Genomic DNA, 22,720 nt, shown 5'->3' on the forward strand with positions numbered 1-22,720 from the left:
CTGAGAGGCTTGACTGACGAGAAAAAGAAGTATACACTGATTCAAAGTCTAGATAAAAAGTAAGTCTCTACAAATAATGCCATTAACTTCAATAAGAATAGCAAAAGGGAGAAAATATGCCCGAACATCATGCACACACCACACAAATACAGTATATATATATATATATATATATATATATATATATATATATATATATATATATATATATATATATATATATATATATATATATATATATATATATATATATATATATTATTCGTATTAGATTCAGTAAGACAGGATGGTTTAGATTCCAGATTCTTTAATTTACAAAGCACAATTTACAAAGAACTAGCTTTCGAAGACATACAGTCTTTTTCGTCAGTTACCGATGCATTCGGTACCTGGTGAAGAGGACTGGATGTCTTTGAAAGCTAGTACTTTGCAAATTATAGGATATGGAACTGAAACCATCCCGTCTTAGTGGAGCCTAACACGAGTAGTATAAATATATATACACAGTGAAGCTGTGTGATTATTTTGTGATATATATATATATATATATATATATATATATATATATATATATATATATATATATATATATATATATATATATATATATTTTTTTTTTTTTAAGGAGTAGGAGTTTTATCATTTCCGTGTTCATGTTGGCCATACTTTTAATTGGATATCCATAGTATGCGAAGTACTTATTAAAAGATTTCTTATTTAGCAGAAGACATGCAAGCACACAACTTGAGATAGCAAACACCATATTTCCTGAGCGATAAATCTACCTTTTCTCTGTTTACAAACAATCGCATCAACAAACCCAAAAATGCGAAAAAGCTGAATTATGGCACAATATTCTTGCTTGCATTATCTCTCTTGCAAGATATTAGTAGCGAGGGTCACTGGAGGTTATCGAAGGATCAGAGACATTTGCATTAAGTAATGACAGAGATTACTCACTTTATCTGGGAAGGAATCACTCACGATAGTCTTCACTTGAATGTATGCGTAAGTATTTTTGTTTGTTGAATGAACAAGCGTTGGAGCATAACTTTGGGGAAACTGACAAACTGTCGGATAAACAAGTAACTTTATGTCCTTTTTCATGTTTATGTCTGGGATCAAGCCAAATACCCCTTTAGATAACATCTATTGTGTGAACACACAAGAAAGGCATGAAAACCAACAAATATCTCGTTATATTTTGAGACACTCCAAAGTGTAATGCAGATCAGAGATCCAGTTACACTTGATAACCAAAGAGATTGTGCTCAAGAGCTCTGTCACGAAACATACTGGGTCAATTCTGTAAAATGTAAAAGCGCTTTCTTACTCGTATCATAGAAAAAATACTCGATTAATATGTTCCTATATTATAGTATAAATTAGAGTGAAATATTAATGCACTTGTGCACAAGCTTTTTAGCTGTATATGTATTTGAGAGAGTTTTGTCTCTCGTTTTCACAAGTTGACTGAACTGCTTTCAAAATGCCAAATATAGATGCTCGTTCTTCATCACGTATACATACTTAATAACAGAATTATGAATTAATTTTATGTGCATACATGTACAGGTAGGACTGAGGTAGATAGATAGATAGACAGCCAGATAGATAAAGGGACAAATTAAAACTAAGTTACAGAAAAGTACTTTCTTAGAAGACCAACGAAGTAGAGTTTATAGTATCTTTCTGGATGATTGCAAAGCTTTTCGGTAAAAACAGGGACCTTCGAATGCACAGGAAAACTCTCATTCTTTTTTTTTACATGTAAATAGTAAAAGTATATATACATGCACATACATACACATAAACACACACACACGTGTATATATGTATGTATATATATATATATATATATATATATATATGTATATATATATATATATATATATATATATATATATATATATATATATATATATATAAATATATATATATATATATATATATATATATATATATATATATATATATATATATATATATATATATATATATATATATATATATATATATATATATATATATATATATATATATATATATATATATATATATATATATATATATATATATATATATATATATATATATATATATATATATATATATATATATATATATATATATATATATATATATATATATATATATATATATATATATATATATATATATATATATATATATATATATATATATATATATATATATATATATATATATATATATATATATATATATATATATATATATATATATATATATATATATATATATATATATATATATATATATATATAAATATATATATATATATATATATATATATATATATATATATATATATATATATATATATATATATATATATATATATGTATATATATATATATATATATATATATATATATATATATATATATATATATATATATATATATATATATATATATATATATATATATATATATATATATATATATATATATATATATATATACACACAGAGTTACCATAACATTTCTGTTTAGACTGACGTAGCCAGCAATTTATTCTGAGGAGCCAGACGCATTTTTTCCCTGGAATTTATATAATTAAGAAAACTGCCAATAAAGCCAACATATTCAATCCACCTCCTCAAAACATGACTAGGGAGACGATCAGTAGTAAAATTAGAATTCCACAGCTGAACTGTATGAGATGTTGACACAGGCGCCTGGAATTTCTAATCCTCTTGTGTTTACCTATCTAAATATCGGAGACAAATCCAAAATGAACGTCCAACAAAAACCAGTTCCCAAAGACACAGGAGAATACGAAATCTCTTGCCTCGACTGTGACAAATGCTATATTGGATTTACAGGTAACTCACTCCCTCAAAGATTACTACAGCACAAACGCTCAGTACGATACGGTCAACAGAGCTCAGCCATTTCCAACCACATATGAAGTCAGAATCATCGAATAAATTAGAATATGTCAGGTATAATTAATAGCTACAATTGTCGGTTCAAAAGTCAGATGGCAAACAAGATTATGAAGAAGCTTTCAACAGGAGTGACGTAGCGGCCGACTTCTGGAGCATTTCATTAGCTGTATAAATGCAGAACCACTGTTCTGTACCTGTTACCCCTAGGAGCGTTACCTTTCGCTAGTGAGCAAGCAAGTTTTAGCCGATAAAGTTGTGAGGCCCATGCCCCTATCCAAGCTGGCTGCTAGCCTCTTTGTCGCCTCACTGCCAGGTATCACACCAAGGCTTACGTTTTCGGAGTGGTAATGGGACTAAACGAAGTTGGCCTTACAAATTCCTGCAACTTACGATCACAATTTACATTAACGATCTGATGGTCAGTGGAAGTCCTTTTCCACTTCGCTTCTCACAGATTCGTATAAACTTCCATATTTCACTAAAATTGGTTCCATAACATATCTTCCTCCCTCTCCTCTTTAAAAGACCAAGGTAACTAGTGGTTCCAACAGCACAAAATGAAGACAGAAATAGAAATAACTAATATTATCCGTGAAATGATTTGCATCTAAAGGGAACAGTGTATCGTAAGTGAATCTATCCTGACCAAGATTCAAACCTATATCATTTTGGTGACAGTGACTCATGTGCTTAGCAAAAAATGAGAGTTAAACAGATGGTAATTGATAAAACGGATGGGAAGGAGTGAGAAAGAACTTTAGGGGGAGGAGTTATTCCATGTGGAAGTAAATGTAGAGAAAAAAGTTAACGAACAAATGGATCTCAAAATAATATATATAAAAAAGTCGTTGCTGTCTATGGGCTTCCCTCTCAAGTCATCGTTGCTGTCTATGGGCTTCCCTCTCAGGTCAAGAAAGACATATGTCATATCATATTGAATTTAAGACAGGAGTACATGGCAGTGTAGCCTACACTGCAGTAAAATCTATTTCAACGAATCTGATAAGCAAAGAGAGAGAAAGCAATTAAGTAAATGTAAGCCAGTGATTAAAGGCACTACATATGGTTCTGTTCTCATACAGAGGTAAAAAAAAAAAAAAGCGAATTCGTAAAAGTAAAAAATAAAGAAAAAACAGTCCTCAGTGCTATTTGTCAAAGGGCAGCACAAATTAGTCCCAAATCAAAGGGCAAAGAGCATCCGCCTTCCTCGAAGAGTCGCATCCAAGTGGCTTCTCTCTCTCTAGCGTTTAATAGCTAAATTGATATCTGACGAAAGGGTTTCCCACATTCATCTCCACCTTCAACAACTTCGTTTAGCGTCCCCTCAGCCCTACCCCTACCCCATCCCCACCCCCACCTCCACGCACTCTTTTAACGAAACTTGATATTATCATCTAATCACTTCCGGGTTTTTTGTTGGTAGAGGTGACTGAGAATTAAAACCAGGATAAGGATACAGAGTCTATCTTTTCCAGTTTAAATCAAGGACGTTCAGCGGTACCCTTACTAAAATCATAAGAACGGTAGCCTTTCTTTATTTAATTCTCCCTCAAAGGATGATCTAACATTTCAAGTTCTTCTAAATCTAATTTTGTTATTTAGAGAACCTTTAATAATATCCCTTTTTTTCTGAAGAAAAAATATTCAGCCCTTTAAATATTCAGCAGAGTAGATTGAACAGAAATGGCTCTAATCACCTAAGTTCGAGTCAGTCACCCTTTTTGCCACAAACAAAGAAATTCTAAGCTTTAAATTCAGAACTAATTATCAGACGAAAAAATGTTTGCCTACATTCACCTTTTGCGTCTTTCCTAGGAAGTCGTAATTTTGCCTCTCTAGTCTGCACCCGTTGTGAGATACAATCAATATACAGAAGGTAGCTGAAATAAACTCAGCCATTCAACCTATCCTAATTAGCATAACAATAACCCTGTGCTTTATTTCTTCTGACAGTAAAAATAAACGATAAGCGTATTCTCAAATTAAAAAGCAATGCTCAGGCATAATCTTGTCTATGCAAGCAAACACTAATTCATACAGCAGCCAACCCAATAAGATTAACAAGCATCTGCGAATGAAAGCAAAGCGAGTCGTGAAAAATGTATAAGGGTAAATGTAATAAAAACGTTAGTGTTTTACCGAAGAGTATTGCTAGAAACGATAATATTCTTTTCATCACTGATTGACTGTTCCCGTAACAATATTAAGCGGTACTTGCGAAGCCAGTGCACCGTGGCACAGGAAACAGGAGAACGTTCAAAAAATAGTTGTGGACTCTTGAGGAAGGTAATTACCATTAAATGATGGAGGCACAGTCTTCAATTCCAAGGGTAATCATATTTTTGTTTCCATAGAAAGGCTTCATCGCAGCTGCCTGTTGTGAAACTCCAGAGAAAGGGACCATGCATGTAAAGTACCAGTCTTGTAGCCAACATCATATCAGTAATAACATAGACAAAGATTAAATTATGATATCATGCCTCGGGGTTTTCTCCGATTGTGGGTGTAAAGCTGAAAAGATTACGTGATAGAAGCTGCGATTTGGGAGAGGTAATTGGAGGTTATGGCACTTAGTGAAATCAGAGTAAAGGAATAAGGCACCTCGGACTGGAACTAAAAGTTGTAGGGTGAGAAGACTGTGGATACGTGTGTAACAGGTCAAAGGTGTTAAATGGTCCAGGTATGCTAGACTGAGAACTCAAGAGGAGATACATGGAGGAGTCAGAATCTTTTTCTATACCCTATCGGCTCCTACATGGCGATATAGGCGTTGTCCCCCACGTTGCCAAATACTTCTCTGGAGTTTTAAAGGCCTACCATACCCGTTTACCCATATTAATCCGTGCACCTGTTATTGTCTCCTGGGAGCAATGTACTTCTGGTTGTTCCCTATTGCCTCGACTTTCCTTAGGAAATCTTTCCATTCTACCAGGTTTTTCATATAGGCCTAATTAAATCTCTTTTTGGACCTTTCTTGGGATTATCTCATGCTACTGGACTTCAGCACTTTTAATTTACTTGTCTTGTGTTAATTTACCTACATATATTTGTAAATTTCAAGCTCGCAGAAGCTCTCCCATTTGTTGATGCTTGTGTGTGTGTTATATATATATATTGTGACGAAGTGTCCAGTGTCTGTTCTTCAAATCAAACCTGGTATCTAAGTGCTTGTCCCGGAGTCTAGTGCACCATTTATATATGATGACCCAGGAGTGTCCAGTGTCTGTTCTTTAAATCAAACCTGGTATCTAAGTGCTTGATATTTGATTACCAAACTTACCATTTATTCAACAATTATAGTTACCTCACAAAAGCCAGACACCTGAACCCTCATCACACATACAAGACGACTGATTTCTCTAAAGGCAACAGTGATCCCTTATAAAACTTATCAATCATGAAAGAAAGCAGATTAAGTTCGTTAAACAGGTGTGAGGTAAAATCTAAGGGCGTCACTCCATTAACATTATAAAAGTTCAAGTATTTCTATTTATTTCATTTCCCTGGTTCAAGCTCACTTCAATTACTTGAAGGAAAACATCTCACTGACCACTCTATCTCTAATTCAAATCAAAATTACTGGTGGGTCAATGAATGAAACTCTGATATAATATTTTAAATACAAAAATTTATTTCTAAATTCAAAGATTATACATGACATTAACAGTCTCAGGGAAATTAATTATTACTTGAAAACAAAACAAAATTGGATTAAATCTGAATTAATCATCAGTCAAAATTAAATCAGAAATTAATTTATTAATTAATCAAAAATTATTCAAGTAAAATTTAAATTGTTAAATAACAAAACTTGATTGAAAGGAAATATACTGTAAGTAAATTAATTCCCAAGTGTTAAACAAAATAAGCAAATAAATCAATCATGTAAAAATGTGGATGCAAAAGACACAGAAATATACTCTGCAAAAGATTAAATATCAAAAAATGTAAAGCAAAAATTAAGGCAATAGCAAACACATCACATATATGTATAAAAGAAAAATTCTTCAAAAGATAAAGCATAAAACATATAACACGAAAAAATATTGAAAAGGTGAAAAGGTATCTTTACATATAACCACTCTAAATATTATTTTTAGTGCATTAAACCCAATAATTATGTTACAATACCTTGGTACCAAATTGCTTCGTGTTTTTAATCAGGCACCGTTACACACACACTTAATAAAATACACTGTTCAGATAGCTCAGATACATTTACTAAGGAATTAAACAGTTAAAGAATATGAGCGACCATCGTCTACCAAAATATCAATTACATGAAAACGGGACATTTGTAATCCCGAAAGCGAGCGAGAGAGAGAGAGAGAGAGAGAGAGAGAGAGAGAGAGAGAGAGAGAGAGAGAGAGCGCATCTCCCTTCAGCAACGCTTTTTGGTCTCTGAATGAGGGCCCCTTGTAAGGACACCTTAGATGTAGCAGGGAACAGCCTATGGGTGCAAAGGACAGGTCCCAGACGAGGTTTTTATTTTAAAAACTCTTTAAAATGATAATTAGAGACAAAGTGGAATTACAGTTAATAATAATACTTATTATTACATAGTTTCAGAACAAGAGAATCTCTAGTTATTATAATAAGAATGGAAAACATCGCTTCATATAACATTCCTGAACGACATTAGGCAACTTTTGTAATGGAATCTTCCACCCCACAGTGTTTTGATTGTGGCCCATAACGCCTTGTACGCTAATGGAGTCATCCGAGAAGGTGATAGGAATGCATTACTCCAGCAGTTTTGAATACTGACTAACAAATCCATATAGCGTTTAAGGATCGGCCGCCTAAAAAAACCCAATAATCTTTTAAAAATTCGATTTGCTGAAAAAAACATGGCTTCGTATAGGGTTCAAGAATGTGTCCTCGAAATATTATCGTATTTCTCTAGTTATGGCCTAAAATGTAACAATAACTATATACCCATAAAACACCAGTAGCGCAAATGATTTAGTCTGGTATAGTTTTTGCGATATATATTACGAAAACTTCCTTTGAAATGAAATGTATAATGTCAATAATATCCCTACTCGGCACCTTTTTAGTTACTAGCCATGATAACGCACACGTCATACCATTTAAGCTAAGAGGACACGTTTTTCATGCTCGCTAGCCTTGACTAACTCTGTATTTTCTGCGGTGTTTTGTTTTTTCGCTGTGCCTAAAATCTGAATCACAAAATCCAGGCGAGAAGTAGAAGAAAGAGTTCAAGAAACAGCCATAGAGGGAATATACGCCCATCAAAAGCGCAGGCACGATCTCTGCTGACCAGAGACCAACACATCCACCCCTAAACGCCTCTTTATTTGAGATTCACTACCAAAGGGCAAAGATATTTATGAAAACCACAGCATAAGACTCCTCCCCAAGAAGATTGAATTATCCCTAATTGGGGTTGAATCCAACGATTCACAAAGTGTAGGGATAAGTAATCAGCAACCACGAACCTAAAATTTTGTTCTTACAATTAATATTCTGAGAATATGTCTTTGTCCCTTTTACTTTTTTATGTACCTAAAATATTATAAGGGTTTTAAAATGCACAGAGACCACCATGGTAGTGAGTTTCTGATTTCTGGCAATTTTTTTTTGTGATTCTTGATCCGCTGTCAAAAACGTGGTCCATATGTGATTGTGATCAAACAGCACTAAAATCTCTTCATTCCTAGGTCTGTTAACAAACATACACGTTTCAAACTTTTTCAATGCTGTACAACAATTAAGGCTAGAGTTTCTTTTTCTATCGTGGAATACACATTTTCTGATGCTTAATTTTTCAGTTTCAGAAGACATGAAACATACTTTTTCAATGCTGTGATTAAGGCTAGAGTTTATTTTTCTATCGGGATGCAAAAGTTCACTTTCATCTTCTTGAAGTAGTACAGCTCCAATTCCACAGTCAGAGGCATCAACTTGTATCACAAATTTCTTATTGAAGTCTGGAGCCCGAAGTACTGGTCTTGAAGTTAAAATGGCTTTTACCTTCTCAAAGGATTCTTGACATTCTGTAGTCCAAACAAACTTAGCTTTGGGACTAGTTAAGTCTGTTAAGGGGGCTACTACAGCTGAGAAATTCAGGCAGAAACGTCGATAGAATCCTGCCATGCCCAAAAATCTCTGTAGCTGTTTTCTAGTAGTAGGTGGGGTAGCCTTATGGATACCCTCTACATTAGCATTTACTGGAGCGAGAAGGCCTTTCCCAACTTCAAACCCAAGATACTGCACAGTTGCCTTCCCGAACTCACTCTTCTCTAGGTTGACTGTTAGTCCTGCTTCCCTTAGTTTCTTGAAAACTTTCCTCAGGATCTTCAGATGTTCTTCCCATGTTGTAGAGTAAATGACTATGTCATCCAGATATACACCTACTCCTTCTATGGACCCTAGCAGTTGATCCATCACTCGTTGAAATGTTGCAGGTGCATTCATCAGACCAAATGGCAGAACAGTATACTGGAACAGTCCAAAAGGAATAATAAAAACTGACAGCATCTTAGCATTCTCATCTAAGGGAATTTGATAGTATCCCTTCAACAAGTCTATCTTGGAGACAAACTTGGCTTGCCCAACATTATCAAGTAACTGATCTATAAGAGGCAAGGGATAATTGTCAGCCACACTGATGGAATTCAGTTTCCTATAATCAGTACACATCCTAAATGAGCCATCAGGTTTCTTCACTAACACACATGGAGAACTGTAGTGACTTGAACTGGGTTCTGCTAATCCATGCTGTAACAAATATTCAATTTCTTTCTTCAAAACATCTCGATGATAAGGTGATAGGCGATAAGCTCTCTGCTTGAATGGTCTGCCATCTTCTTGGATCTTGATCTCATGCTTGATCAGATCAGTACGCCTAGGTACATCTGCAAATAGTTCTGTGAAGCTTCTAATCACTTTGCACAACTCACCACCTTGCTCAACACTCAGATGTTTCAGTTTATCCTCCAAATTTTCCAAAATTGAAGAATTATTCATCTTGCTTTCAGCTCCCAATTCATATCCATCGTCGTCTTCTGTAGTTGAAGTTGTCTGGGTTATTGACACAGTTTCCATTTTGGTTTCTGAGAAGTAAGGTTTTAAGAGGTTTACATGTATCTTCCTTTTTCGTCTTCATCTTTCTGGTGTTTCAATTACATAAGTTCTATCACTTAACCTCTCAATTATCTTGTAAGGACCTTGAAACTTGTTGGAAAGGGGAAATCTCTTGACAGGTAAAAACACTAACACTTGTTGACCAACACTAAAATTTCTTAGCTTAGTCTTCTTATCATATCTCCTTTTCATTTTCTCTTGACTCAGTTTCAGATTTTCTAAAGAGAATTTTCTAATCTCTTCCAATCTTTTCCTCAAGTTCTTTACATACTCTCCTTGGACTTCCACTTGATTTTCTTCCCAATTTTCTGCAAGAATTTTCAACGGTCCTCTCACTTCTCTACCAAAAATCATCTCGTTAGGTGAACAACCCATGCTTTCTTGATAAGCATTCCTAATTTCAAATAACATCAATTGTACACCAACATCCCAGTCTCTGCCTGACTCAGAACAATACTTAGTCAGCATACTTTTCAATGTCTGGTGAAACCTTTCCAAGGCTCCTTGAGTCTCTGGGTGATATGCAGTGGACAACTGTTGTTTCACTCCTAACAAGTTCATCACATCCTGAAACAGTTTGGAAGTAAAATTGGTTCCTCTATCACTTTGTACAATTTCAGGTATCCCAAACTTTGAGAAAAACTCCACTAGTTTCTCAGCAACTATCTTGGCAGATATGTTTCTAACAGGGATTGCCTCAGGATATCTTGTCACAGGACACATCAATGTTAACAGATACTCATGACCCTTCTTCGTCTTCGGCAGTGGTCCAACCATATCTATAATCACCTTGCTAAAGGGCTCTCCTCTAACTTCTATAGGTTGTAGGGGCTTTCTGAATGGTTTCATTTGGCTTTCCAGCTATCTGGCAGGTATGACACTCCCGACAGAACTTGCTAACATCTTTGTGAAGTCCAGGCCAGAAAAAATATTTCATGGTCTTCTCCACAGTCTTCCTGATTCCCATATGTCCAGACTCATGAGCTACTGCTACTACTTGCTTCCTCAAGGGACGTGGGATCAAAATTTGATGATATTCGCCCCATTCAGCATCTCCTGGTATATCTGCAGGTCTATGCTTCCTCATCAGCAAACCTTCCTTCAGATAATAACAGGTGGGAGTTTATTGCATCTCTTCTTGATCAACAACTCTGATAAACAACTCAGCTAAGGATACATCCTTCTTCTGTAGGTCCATTAGCTTCTCCCTGGTCACCTGACCAACTTCAAGGGTTGAGCTCTCAATATCTGCTAACTCAGCTACTGTAGTTTCACTGTTATCTTCAGGAACATCTTGACTACTCAGAGTCTCTTCAGGGACGACAGCTTCTTCTTGGGAAACCTCTTCTTGATCAGTATTACGGGAAACATCATTTCCCTGGAACAGCTCTTCCAAGCTCAAAGATCCTTCTTGAGTGGATAAATCCTCAGTCTCTTCACTTGCAGGCATAGTCCTCTTCATATTACTAGTAGTCACACAGCTAGGAAACAGGTGGGGGTTATTCTTCTCCAAATCTACCGTAGGACTAATCCTCAATGGTTTATCTGTAACTATAGGACAAGGAACAAATGGCACACTACCAACTTCATTCCCTAACAGAACATGTACACCTTCAGCAGCCAGTGAGTCCTTTACAGCAAAATCAACATCTCCTGTCACTAATTCACATGACAGGTGTAAGCGGCATATAGGAGTTACCTCTTCTCCTCTTATACCCTTCAAAATAACAGAATCTCCTGTAAGATTCTCCTCCAACTGGGGGTGAGCACCACAGACTACCACACTATGGTTGCTCCCTGTATCACATAACACCTTGACTGGTACCTGCCCACTTCCTCCTGGAGTTGTCAGCATACCCTCATAGATATATGGCTTAAAAGCCTCCAAACTGCTCAGGCACTCACTGCTTGAAGTTACATTTCCACTGGTTGCTAAACATTCAGCTTGTTTAGTCTCAGTCTTCACTGGAGCTTGACTCCTCCCCACATTGTTCTTTGTAGTCTGTTTCACCTGGTCATTTCTTACTACTTGACCAAACGGTTTGGACTGCCAATGTGTCTGATGACACTCCCGACTGAAGTGTCCTGCTCTTCCACACTTGTAGCAGACAACATTAGGCTTCTGTAATTGCCTTACAACATTATTATATGAGGATTTTACATTAGCTTGCTGAGGGATATTACCCTGCATTGACTTGGTATTGCCACTTGTAGGATTCCCATCAAATCTGCTCCTGAAATTTGGGTGAGACCTAAAACCTGTACGTTGATTCTGGTACTTGACATTATACTTCCTTCTGCTGCTTATAATGTTGAAATCCTTGCTAAGTGTAGCAGCTTTGTCAAGGTTATTCACCTCTCTCTCTCGCAAATAGGCTCTTATATGTTCAGGAATTCCCCTAAGATATTGTTCAAGAACAACTAATTCTTCAAGATCTTCAAATGTTTTAACTTTAGCAGCCTTCAACCATCATTTAAAACATCTTCTCACTTTGTAGGCATAATCCAAGAAAGTTATCTGGTCATCCTTTCTCAAAGATCTGAATCTTTCATTATAATATTCAGTGGTCATCTGGTAAACTTGTAGCACATTGTGTTTAAGTACCTTGTACTCTTTACACTGCTCAGCTGATAAGGCTAAATAGGCACTTCTTCCTTTACCGATGAGAACACTCTGTAACAAGACTGACCATTTGTCCTCTGGCCATCCCATTCCGGCAGCCACTTTTTCAAAGTGATCAAAAAACCCATCTGGGGCTTCTTCTGTAAACTTTGGAATTAGTTTTTGCGCTCTTACTACATCTGAATCACCTTGAGTAGGGATAGATGGTGTTATGGGCAATTCAGCTGTAGCTTTCAACCTTTCCATCTCTCTCTTGTGCCTAGCTATTTCTCTTTCTTCTTCTGCTATTTTTCTTAATTCTTCAGCAGCTTTCTCTTCTTCTCTTTCTTTTCTTTCTGGTTTTTCTCTGTCTTCTCTTTCTCTTTCAGCCTGCATTTTCAACTTAATCAAATTTCCTTCTGCTTCTAGACATCTAAGCTCTGCTTCTGCATCACTTTTCTCTTTCTTTTGCCCATGTTTATCTATAAGTTCTGCTTCACCTGCGTTCAACAATTCCTGTGCTTCTCCGAGCTCTTCATCTATTTTACCAGAGTCCATCAATGCTTGGATTACAATGAATTTTATTTGTGCCTTTACCATGTTGGCAGACACCTGACCACCACATGCGACTGCTATCTCACTCCACTGTGCTTTAGTCAGAGTGATTTCAGATAACTCTTGGATGGAGGGGTTTGCTAAAAACTCCTGAACGTCGAATAGAGCCATTTTTTTCAATTACTGAATTAACAATTCAATATGACAACAATTCAACACAATAAAATGCAAAAAAAAAAAACAATTATATGGTCACTCCTCATAAAATAAAAAAACTATATGGTCACTCTCCTAATAAAATATGTCCCTAACACCACCAGTATACACCAGAGTGATATTTGTGATCTGTTTTCCCAGGGTCTTGGGCACCACTTATATATGTGACGAAGTGTCCAGTGTCTGTTCTTCAAATCAAACCTGGTATCTAAGTGCTTGTCCCGGAGTCTATTGCACCATTTATATATGGTGACCCAGGAGTGTCCAGTGTCTGTTCTTTAAATCAAACCTGGTATCTAAGTGCTTGATATTTGATTACCAAACTTACCATTTATTCAACAATTATAGTTACCTCACAAAAGCCAGACACCTGAACCCTCATCACACATACAAGACGACTGATTTCTCTAAAGGCAACAGTGATCCCTTATAAAACTTATCAATCATGAAAGAAAGCAGATTAAGTTCGTTAAACAGGTGTGAGGTAAAATCTAAGGGCATCACTCCATTAACATTATAAAAGTTCAAGTATTTCTATTTATTTCATTTCCCTGGTTCAAGCTCACTTCAATTACTTGAAGGAAAACATCTCACTTACCACTCTATCTCTAATTCAAATCAAAATTACTGGTGGGTCAATGAATGAAACTCTGATATAATATTTTAAATACAAAAAATTATTTCTAAATTCAAAGATTATACATGACATTAACAGTCTCAGGGAAATTTATTATTACTTGAAAAAAAAAAAAATTGGATTAAATCTGAATTAATCATCAGTCAAAATTAAATCAGAAATTAATTTATTAATTAATCAAAAAATTATTCAAGTAAAATTTAAATTGTTAAATAACAAAACTTGATTGAAAGGAAATATACTGTAAGTAAATTAATTCCCAAGTGTTAAACAAAATAAAGCAAACAAATCAATCATGTAAAAATGTGGATGCAAAAGACACAGAAATATATTCTGCAAAAGATTAAATATCAAAAAATGTAAAGCAAAAATTAAGGCAATAGCAAACACATCACAAATATGTATAAAAGAAAAATTCTTCAAAAGATAAAGCATAAAACATATAACATGAAAAAATATTGAAAAGGTGAAAAGGTATCTTTACATATAACCACTCTAAATATTATTTTAGTGCACTAAAACCCAATAATTATGTTACAATACCTTGGTACCAAATTGCTTCGTGTTTTTAATCAGGCACCGTTACACACACACTTAATAAAATACACTGTTCAGATAACTCAGATACATTTACTAAGGAATAAAACAGTTAAAGAATATGTGCGACCATCGTCTACCAAAATATCAATTACATTAAAATGGGACATTCGTAATCCCGAGAGAGAGAGAGAGAGAGAGAGAGAGAGAGAGAGAGAGAGAGAGAGAGAGAGAGAGAGAGAGAGAGAGAGAGAGCGCATCTCCCTTCAGCAACGCTTTTTGGTCTCTGAATGAGGGCCCCTTGCAAGGGCAGGGAACAGCCTATGGGTGCACGGACAGGTCCCAGACGAGGTTTTTATTTTAAAAACTCTTTAAAATGATAATTAGAGACAAAGTGGAATTACAGTTAATAATAATACTTATTATTGCATGGTTTCAGAACAAGAGAATCTCTAGTTATTATAATAAGAATGGAAAACATCGCTTCATTAACATTCCTGAACGACATTAGGCAACTTTTGTAATGGAATCTTCCACCCCACAGTGTTTTGATCGCGGCCCACAACGCCTTGTACGCTAATGGAGTCATCCGAGAAGGTGAGAGGAATGCATTACTCCAGCAGTTTTGAATACTGACTAACAAATTGCGCCCTGCACAATGAACAGCGACCCTCTGTCTCTCTTAGCGCCACTCACGTCCTCTCTCAAACCATATAGCGTTTAATCACTAACTTTACGCTAACTCTGAATACAAAATTATACAGTTATACAACAACTCACACATACACACGGGGAGATTACTGCATTATGAAAACCATAGCATAAGAATATATATATATATATATATATATATATATATATATATATATATATATATATATATATATATATATATATATATATATATATATATATAGAGAGAGAGAGAGAGAGAGAGAGAGAGAGAGAGAGAGAGAGAGAGAGAGAGAGAGAGAGAGAGAGAGAGAGAGTGGCATAAATATACATAGGTTACACAAACGGAATTATCAGCAGCTGTTTAATTTGTCATCTACACATACTATAGTCCCTCGTTTCTTTCCATTAAGAGTATTCATAACATTTTTCTATTCTTAAATCTTCTTTTCTATACATAGTTAATTCTTTTTTCTTTGTTTTTGTACCAGTTTTTATCATCAAAATACAAGATACTTTTGCATGAATGCCACACCCGACGAAAAATATCCATTTATGTTTTATAGTCCTTGTAAGGGTTTATCAAAACAAATAGATAATTATTTGGGTCATGAATGTCATACTGATAATAACACACAAGAATGCCAGGACTATATATAGCTTTATTACTGCATATGTTATATATACAAAACTTTTACGTAACAATTCTTCATTTATATAAGTAAAAATTAATTTTGGGAACTGAAAAAAATATTTACATTAAGAATGGTATCAGCATGAAGGACGATTAAGCAACTGCCTTTCCCAGTGGGGGTGTTTATTCCCGGCTGTTCGACGCCTTTATGCCCGGAGGTCAGCTTAACACTTGAGATAGAACCTGGGAGTGCTGTAAACATTTTTTTTGTTACGTTTATTGTTGTTAAAAGCTAGAAAATTACGAGGGCTTTTAATAATCGGCAAAAATTGATCAGAAACCAATCCTATTTGCGTTGTATAACTTATGCTGCCATAATATACCATACAACGTGAGTCGGAATATTTGATGTGGCAGCGCCGGCCATCGCCCATGCCCTACCCTTTTCGCCATGAAGGACCCGATAGGGTATAGCTTGTTTAGAGAACAGAGAAGAGAGGTGACTGTGCTTGGCGGTTTGAATGTAAAGATAGGTAACAGGCTAAAAGACTGCTGCGTTTGTTGCTATTAAGTGTTTGAGGGAACATGGATGGAAAACCTTGGGGATAAAAGTACGCTCGAAATGAAACGTGAATGCTGGAAATAAGTAGAAAATAAGTTGATGAACAAAAGATTTACACATAAGGCACATTTCATTTGGGTGGAAGAACTCTGTTATTTTCTGTAAATGTAACTAAGACACGTGAAACTGATGAAGTGAGAACAGCATAAAGGAAAATTTAAATGAAGGGAGGGATTTAGAATTGGTGAATGTCAAAGGTAGAGTACATGGGAAGAGAATTTCTATGGCTACTTTTGCATAGGGAAGAATAATCAATATAAAGATTAAGAATGTGAAGAATGGGGATTCATGGAAGAAAACAAAGGAGGGGAATTATTCCAAGGCAACTAAAAGCCTTTTATAATGAAAACGAGTTTTGCATAATGGTATCTAAGCAAAGGAATGAATGGTTTTGTGTAAAAGAGCCTGATATTTTCAACAAAATACTGCCGCATCTTTTTAACATTCATACTGGTGGAGCAATGAAAGTAGTTCGGAAAAGAACAGTAGGCGCAAGTAAAAGTTTTTGGAAGTAAAAGGGATATCAATCGAATATGAAATGGGTGATGATTGCACATAATATACTTCTAAGAGATAGCTGTAGAAAGAAACGGTGAGGAATGGAGAAAGAGTTGGAAGCGTTTGTCAGAGAAAACACTGAGAGTGAATGTGAGATAGATTAATGGGTACATGCAAAATATGTATGAATATACTTGACTTGGCCCGAAGAAGCGGCTTTAAAGATTTATACATCTCCCAATATTATTAGCACACACACAAACACACGCATACACACACACACACACACACACACACACACACACACACACACACACACACATATATATATATATATATATATATATATATATATATATATATATATATATATATATATATATATATATGCAAATGTCGTTAAATATGACAGCGAAGTTGCAGTTTATTAGTTTCTTACTAATGTTCTCAATTTTCCTTAATAGGCTGAGGAAATGATTCATCTAAATTTTGCCAACGCAAAGCCTCTTTGAAAGCAATAGGCCTTCTATTGACTAAATGCACAGTGAGCTATCAAAAATTCAAAGTCCCTTACCTTTAATAAATTATTCTTTATCGAAACATAGATAAGCTTCTTGGTCAACTTGACACAAGTCTCCACCATCGATCCAAGTTGACTTTGGCCTTTGAAAAAATGCTCAAACTGAACCGGTTTGACTCCATGTTCTTCCAGATACAGCTTGACCTCGGGATCCCTTAAAAAGTCCATGACTGTGTTTGCTCCAGCTATTAATTGAGTACCCATGTCAGAAATGCATAACTCTGGCAAACCAAACTCAAAACCATGTAACTGGAAGGCTCTTAGGAACTCCTTTACAGACAAGTCATAGCAAAGTTTTAAATTAATTGCCTTACTCCAATTACAAGAAATACATAATAACCAAACCTTAACCTTATGAATGTTCATATGCAAAAATATGGACCCATATAATCCATGAAAATATACCTGAGAGGAATTTCTGGTGCATTAATTCTGAATTCCCTGTAAGAGTTCTGGTTAAGTTTGAATGCCCTCTCATTAAAACGCTGACATACAACACTAGACCTCAGCACCTTTTTAACTGTAGAAAAAGACTTTGGCACCCAAAACATTTTATGCATCTCTGACAAGACAGAATATACACCTGCATGAGCAAACCATTCATGGTAATCTCTGATAGTCAACTTAGTTAAAGTACTATACTTAGACAACAAAATAAGAAACCTATACCTCCCTTCATCTTTCAGTCTTGACAGCTTACTTCGTACTCTTAACAGTCCTTCTCTGTCAACATAAATATTAAGTTGTCCAACTATTCGTGGCATGTCCTTGAGTAAAGGTTGACTAGAGTTAAAATATTCAATTACTTCAGGAAAACAACTTCCCTGTTCCCTGGACAGCAACAATCGACTGGCATCTGCAAAAAAATTATGGTCATTGCTGAAAACCTTTAAATGGTTAAATTTGTCAGGATCCTTAGTCTTCACTTTAATTTTCAGCCTATTGACAAGCAACAAAACACTGATAGGTCAAAATTAGACTATGAAAGCTAGAAGCTCTTGAAGTCATCTACGGATGTTCAGTCTCTATATCCTTACTACTAATGTAGGCACCTAAATTGATTACAGGCGCTGGAGTATCCATTTTAGGATCTGGTACCACAAACTCCAAAGTATCCTTACTATGTTCCATTCTTGGAGCATTTACAAGGTCTGGACCTGTGGATTAGTTAGTTTTCATGAGTTGCTTATAAGAGAGACTACGTGTAATACAATCCCTTGGATTTTCTTCTCCAGATACAAAGGAAAATAGAACTGGGTGCTTTGAGCACAGCCCACTAATCTCATGTAACCTATTCTTCACAAACACAGAAGATTTCTGTAGTTTATCAAGCTTGTGAGTGTAAGAATATATCCAAGATAAAACTTCAAGGCTATCTGAATAAACCCTTAATTCAATGAATTTTAGTTGGCTTTATGCATGCAGGACCTGATAATTCTTGATATAAATCTAAGAGACATTCAACTGCTAAGGTAATACTTTGTAGTTCAAGGGAAGGCATACTTTTAGATTCAACATTTTTTCCTACCATGCGATTTTTTGCTAAAGCAAAACTTAGCTTACCTGTGGAAATACACTGCATATATATAACTACTCCAAATAAACATTTACTACTGTCAAGCTGCTGGCATTTTCTGACAGTAGCAAATGTTGGGAATAACCTTGTGGATTTGTATCGTTCAGAGTTCCTGGCTACATTAACTCAGCAAGCTGTTCATAAAAAGAACAAATACCTTCCTATTAAGCATACTTCGTTACAGAAGAATGATATTGAGCTAATAAAAGAACCCTATAGTAAGCCTAGCCAGTATCCTGTTGGTTTGGTAAAGGAAGTAACCATCAATGATATTGGAGAAATTACTAGTGCTGTTGTATTAAAGGGTAAGACACGAGAAATTACCAAGAGACTTTTCTAACCTCATATTTCTTTTAAGGCCTGAGAGCCAAATAAGGGAGGATAGTGTTGATGAGAAGCCTACTGATGATAATTTGCAGGGTCAAACTCGCAGTGCACATAAACCAAAAATTGCTGCTGAAATATGTAAGGAGAAGAATAGGAAATTCTTAGGTTTTGAATAGTTGACCTTATAAACGTTTGGTAATGGTTATCAGCTTTAGGGTATTTTGCTATTTGGCTCAAGTACTGAAATACTTTGTATTTATGATTAAATTATTCAATAATTTAATGTTTTTTTGCGGGGAGTATACAAAAAACTGTATTTATAATACATTTTTCTATTTAAGTTTTAATCTTAGAATTCCAATTTCTAAAATTTTTCTACGTACACAGTAAGATTAAAGGATCTTATCATTAAATTTCTTGATTATGCCTTGCTGTGTGCTTAATTAGTTCGAGACCCCATGTATATAACTTTTTGAATATAACCACCTTGGTGCTAGTTGCGTGTTTCATCGCCATCCTCGCTTAAAACTACTGTTTACCTGAGCGAGGGTTATCCAAGACGGGGCAGATTCCTTTCACTCTTCACGGCGAGCACAAGGCACTGGGCCTCATTTTCTAATATGAATCTTACTTTCAGTACTCCATGTCGTCTGCTGTTTTACAGTACTGATTTGTTGACCATGAGATTCCTGTGAGATTTCACGTTAATCATCCCTTCTTTCGTAATTACTGATGGGCTGGAAATGGGATCCTTTGCTACGTCCAAGGAAACTGCCGATCAAGTTGGTATCAATGGTGACCGTTGGATGCATTATTGAACATTAATGGATTTCTCGGCTGAACAAACCAGCGCAAGGCATTCTTTGAGGTAGGTCTCGTTCCGTTTGGCACACTGAACAAGACTTTGAAGTTGCCCTATTATTTTAGTGCGCTTTCATCAAGACTTAAAAATAAACTCATATCCTGAACCCTTTATCAATCAATTTTTAATATTTTACGAGATCCTTTAATTAACTGTGCTATTCACTCAATGAAAACTTATATCTTTATTCCACACAGCTATTGTTTAACCAATATCTTGGTCTTGTTGATTGATAGTTTCCTTTTATTTTTAGGATTTGAGGTACTCGATGAATAGGTGGATTGGTAGCCAGTTCCTAAGATACTAAACATCTGGGAGGCATCGTTGTTTTCTGGGGAATGTGCATTAGTTCAAGATTGGATTTTACCTTGCTGCCAGTGCTACCCCACATTACTTCAGGTTCACTATTTAAATACTGCAACTTTGTGCGTTTCTTATTTTTTGCATCTCTGTTATTTTGGAGTACAGGAATAGTAGTAAGCCCACTTACTAGAAGCCATTTTGCAATACCTAAAATGGGTGGTATGTATATGTATATGTATATGTATATGTATATGTATATGTATATGTATCTCAAATATTAGGAACCCATGAAAATGCCAAAATGTAGAAAGTTAATGCTATATTACATAGATCAACTGTCTCTCTCTTCAAGCAAGTAATGAATGAGAAAAAAGTTACAGACAAGCAGTATTTATACCAAAAAGTCCATAGGTCAGCTGTTACATCACTACAGTTAACAAATTCTCTTTACTCTTCTTAATCTCTGGTTGGAGGAGGATTTTATCTATAATATCAGAGTCCCAGGCACCTTTTGAGAGGTTCACCATATTTCTTTGTTTAATCAAAGCTGATTCCACCATCTGGCTTTTGAATCAACAATTGCTGCTATAAATTATACATGACAAATTCCAGTTTAGTCTGTGATTATGGTTATTTATGTGGTTAAAAATAGCTGAGCTCTGTTGTCCATACCTAACTGAACGTTTATTAATCTCTGGGGGAGTGATTTACGTGTGAAACCAATATAAGATTGGTCACAATCAAGGCAAGGGATTTCATAAACCCCTGTGTCTTTAGAGACTGGCTTTTACTGGATGTTAATCAGAGATTTGGATAATGTATATTGGTAGATAAAAGCATAAGGGTTAGAGTTTCCGAATGTCTGTGTCAACTTCTTAATCTTGTCCAAGTGTGGGATCTTTATTTCATTGTTGGCCATCTTTCTAGTCTCGTTTTGAGGGGGATGGTAGAAGATTATGTTAGCCTCCTGGATTGTTTTCTCAATTATATGGTTAGGGTACTTTAAAGATGACAGCTGCTTACAGACTAGTTCAATTTCCTTTTCCACATAATCCGGGGAGCAAATCCACAAGGCTCTTAGGAATAAATTGCTGGCTACACCGATCTTGATAGAAATGTCATGATAGCTAAAATAGTAAATGTATGAAAGTGAAAATGTTGGTTTTCTGTATATGGTAAATTTGTATTCTGTCATGTCTCTAATTATTAAAACATCAAGAAAAGGAATTTTGTTGTCTGTTTCCCATTCAACTTTAAATTTGATGTTTGGCAATAATGCATTTAATTTTGAAAGGTGGGGCAACTTCAATCAATTTCTTCAGAGTGTGTGTGTGTTCCTGCATTTAGTCTACATCTTGCCTGTGTGAGTTGGGGTTTTATGCTCTAGAAAACATTAAAACTAACAAGAGGGAAAGACTGGAAACTCTTGAAGAAGAATTGAGAGTATGGTAGTCCACTATTCAACCTAACTTGAAAAGGATCCGTCAGTCACATCAAGCACACACATCTCTCTAAATCAGGTCAATTTATTTTTTCTTTGCTTATTTGCTTTAAGGTGCTTATCATATTTTTTTTTTATGTTAGTCTGCATTCATAACACACAAGTTTATCCAGTTCTTCTACTATGCTCTTTGTTTGTACAGTATATTTCTGCATGTACTGTGTGCTGATTTTGGTTTGAGTATGGATAATAATTTTATTCATTAAATAAGTTAATTCATGCAATATGGTGGAATAGTGAAGAGGTGCCACAGTAATGATTACATTAGTTAGGGTGCCATCACTATAAAAAGATTGAGAACTACTGCTCTAAGGGAATAATTTTTGCACCCCAACTGATGACATACTCAGAAGAGAAGCTTGTGGAAGAATTAAAAGATCAAGGTGTGATTAGAACAGAAAGAATGAAGAAGATCAATAGAACCTTAGTCCCACTTCCAAATTTAATTATTACATTCAATTTGACCTGCTTACCAAATGTAATAAGAGCATCCTAATGTAATGAGAGCAGCTTCGTTACATTTACAGGTTAAGCAATGCATCCAAAGACTGAG

Source organism: Macrobrachium rosenbergii, chromosome 8 (genome assembly GCF_040412425.1).
Source record: "Macrobrachium rosenbergii isolate ZJJX-2024 chromosome 8, ASM4041242v1, whole genome shotgun sequence".
In the NCBI taxonomy this organism is placed as follows: Eukaryota; Metazoa; Arthropoda; class Malacostraca; order Decapoda; family Palaemonidae; genus Macrobrachium; species Macrobrachium rosenbergii.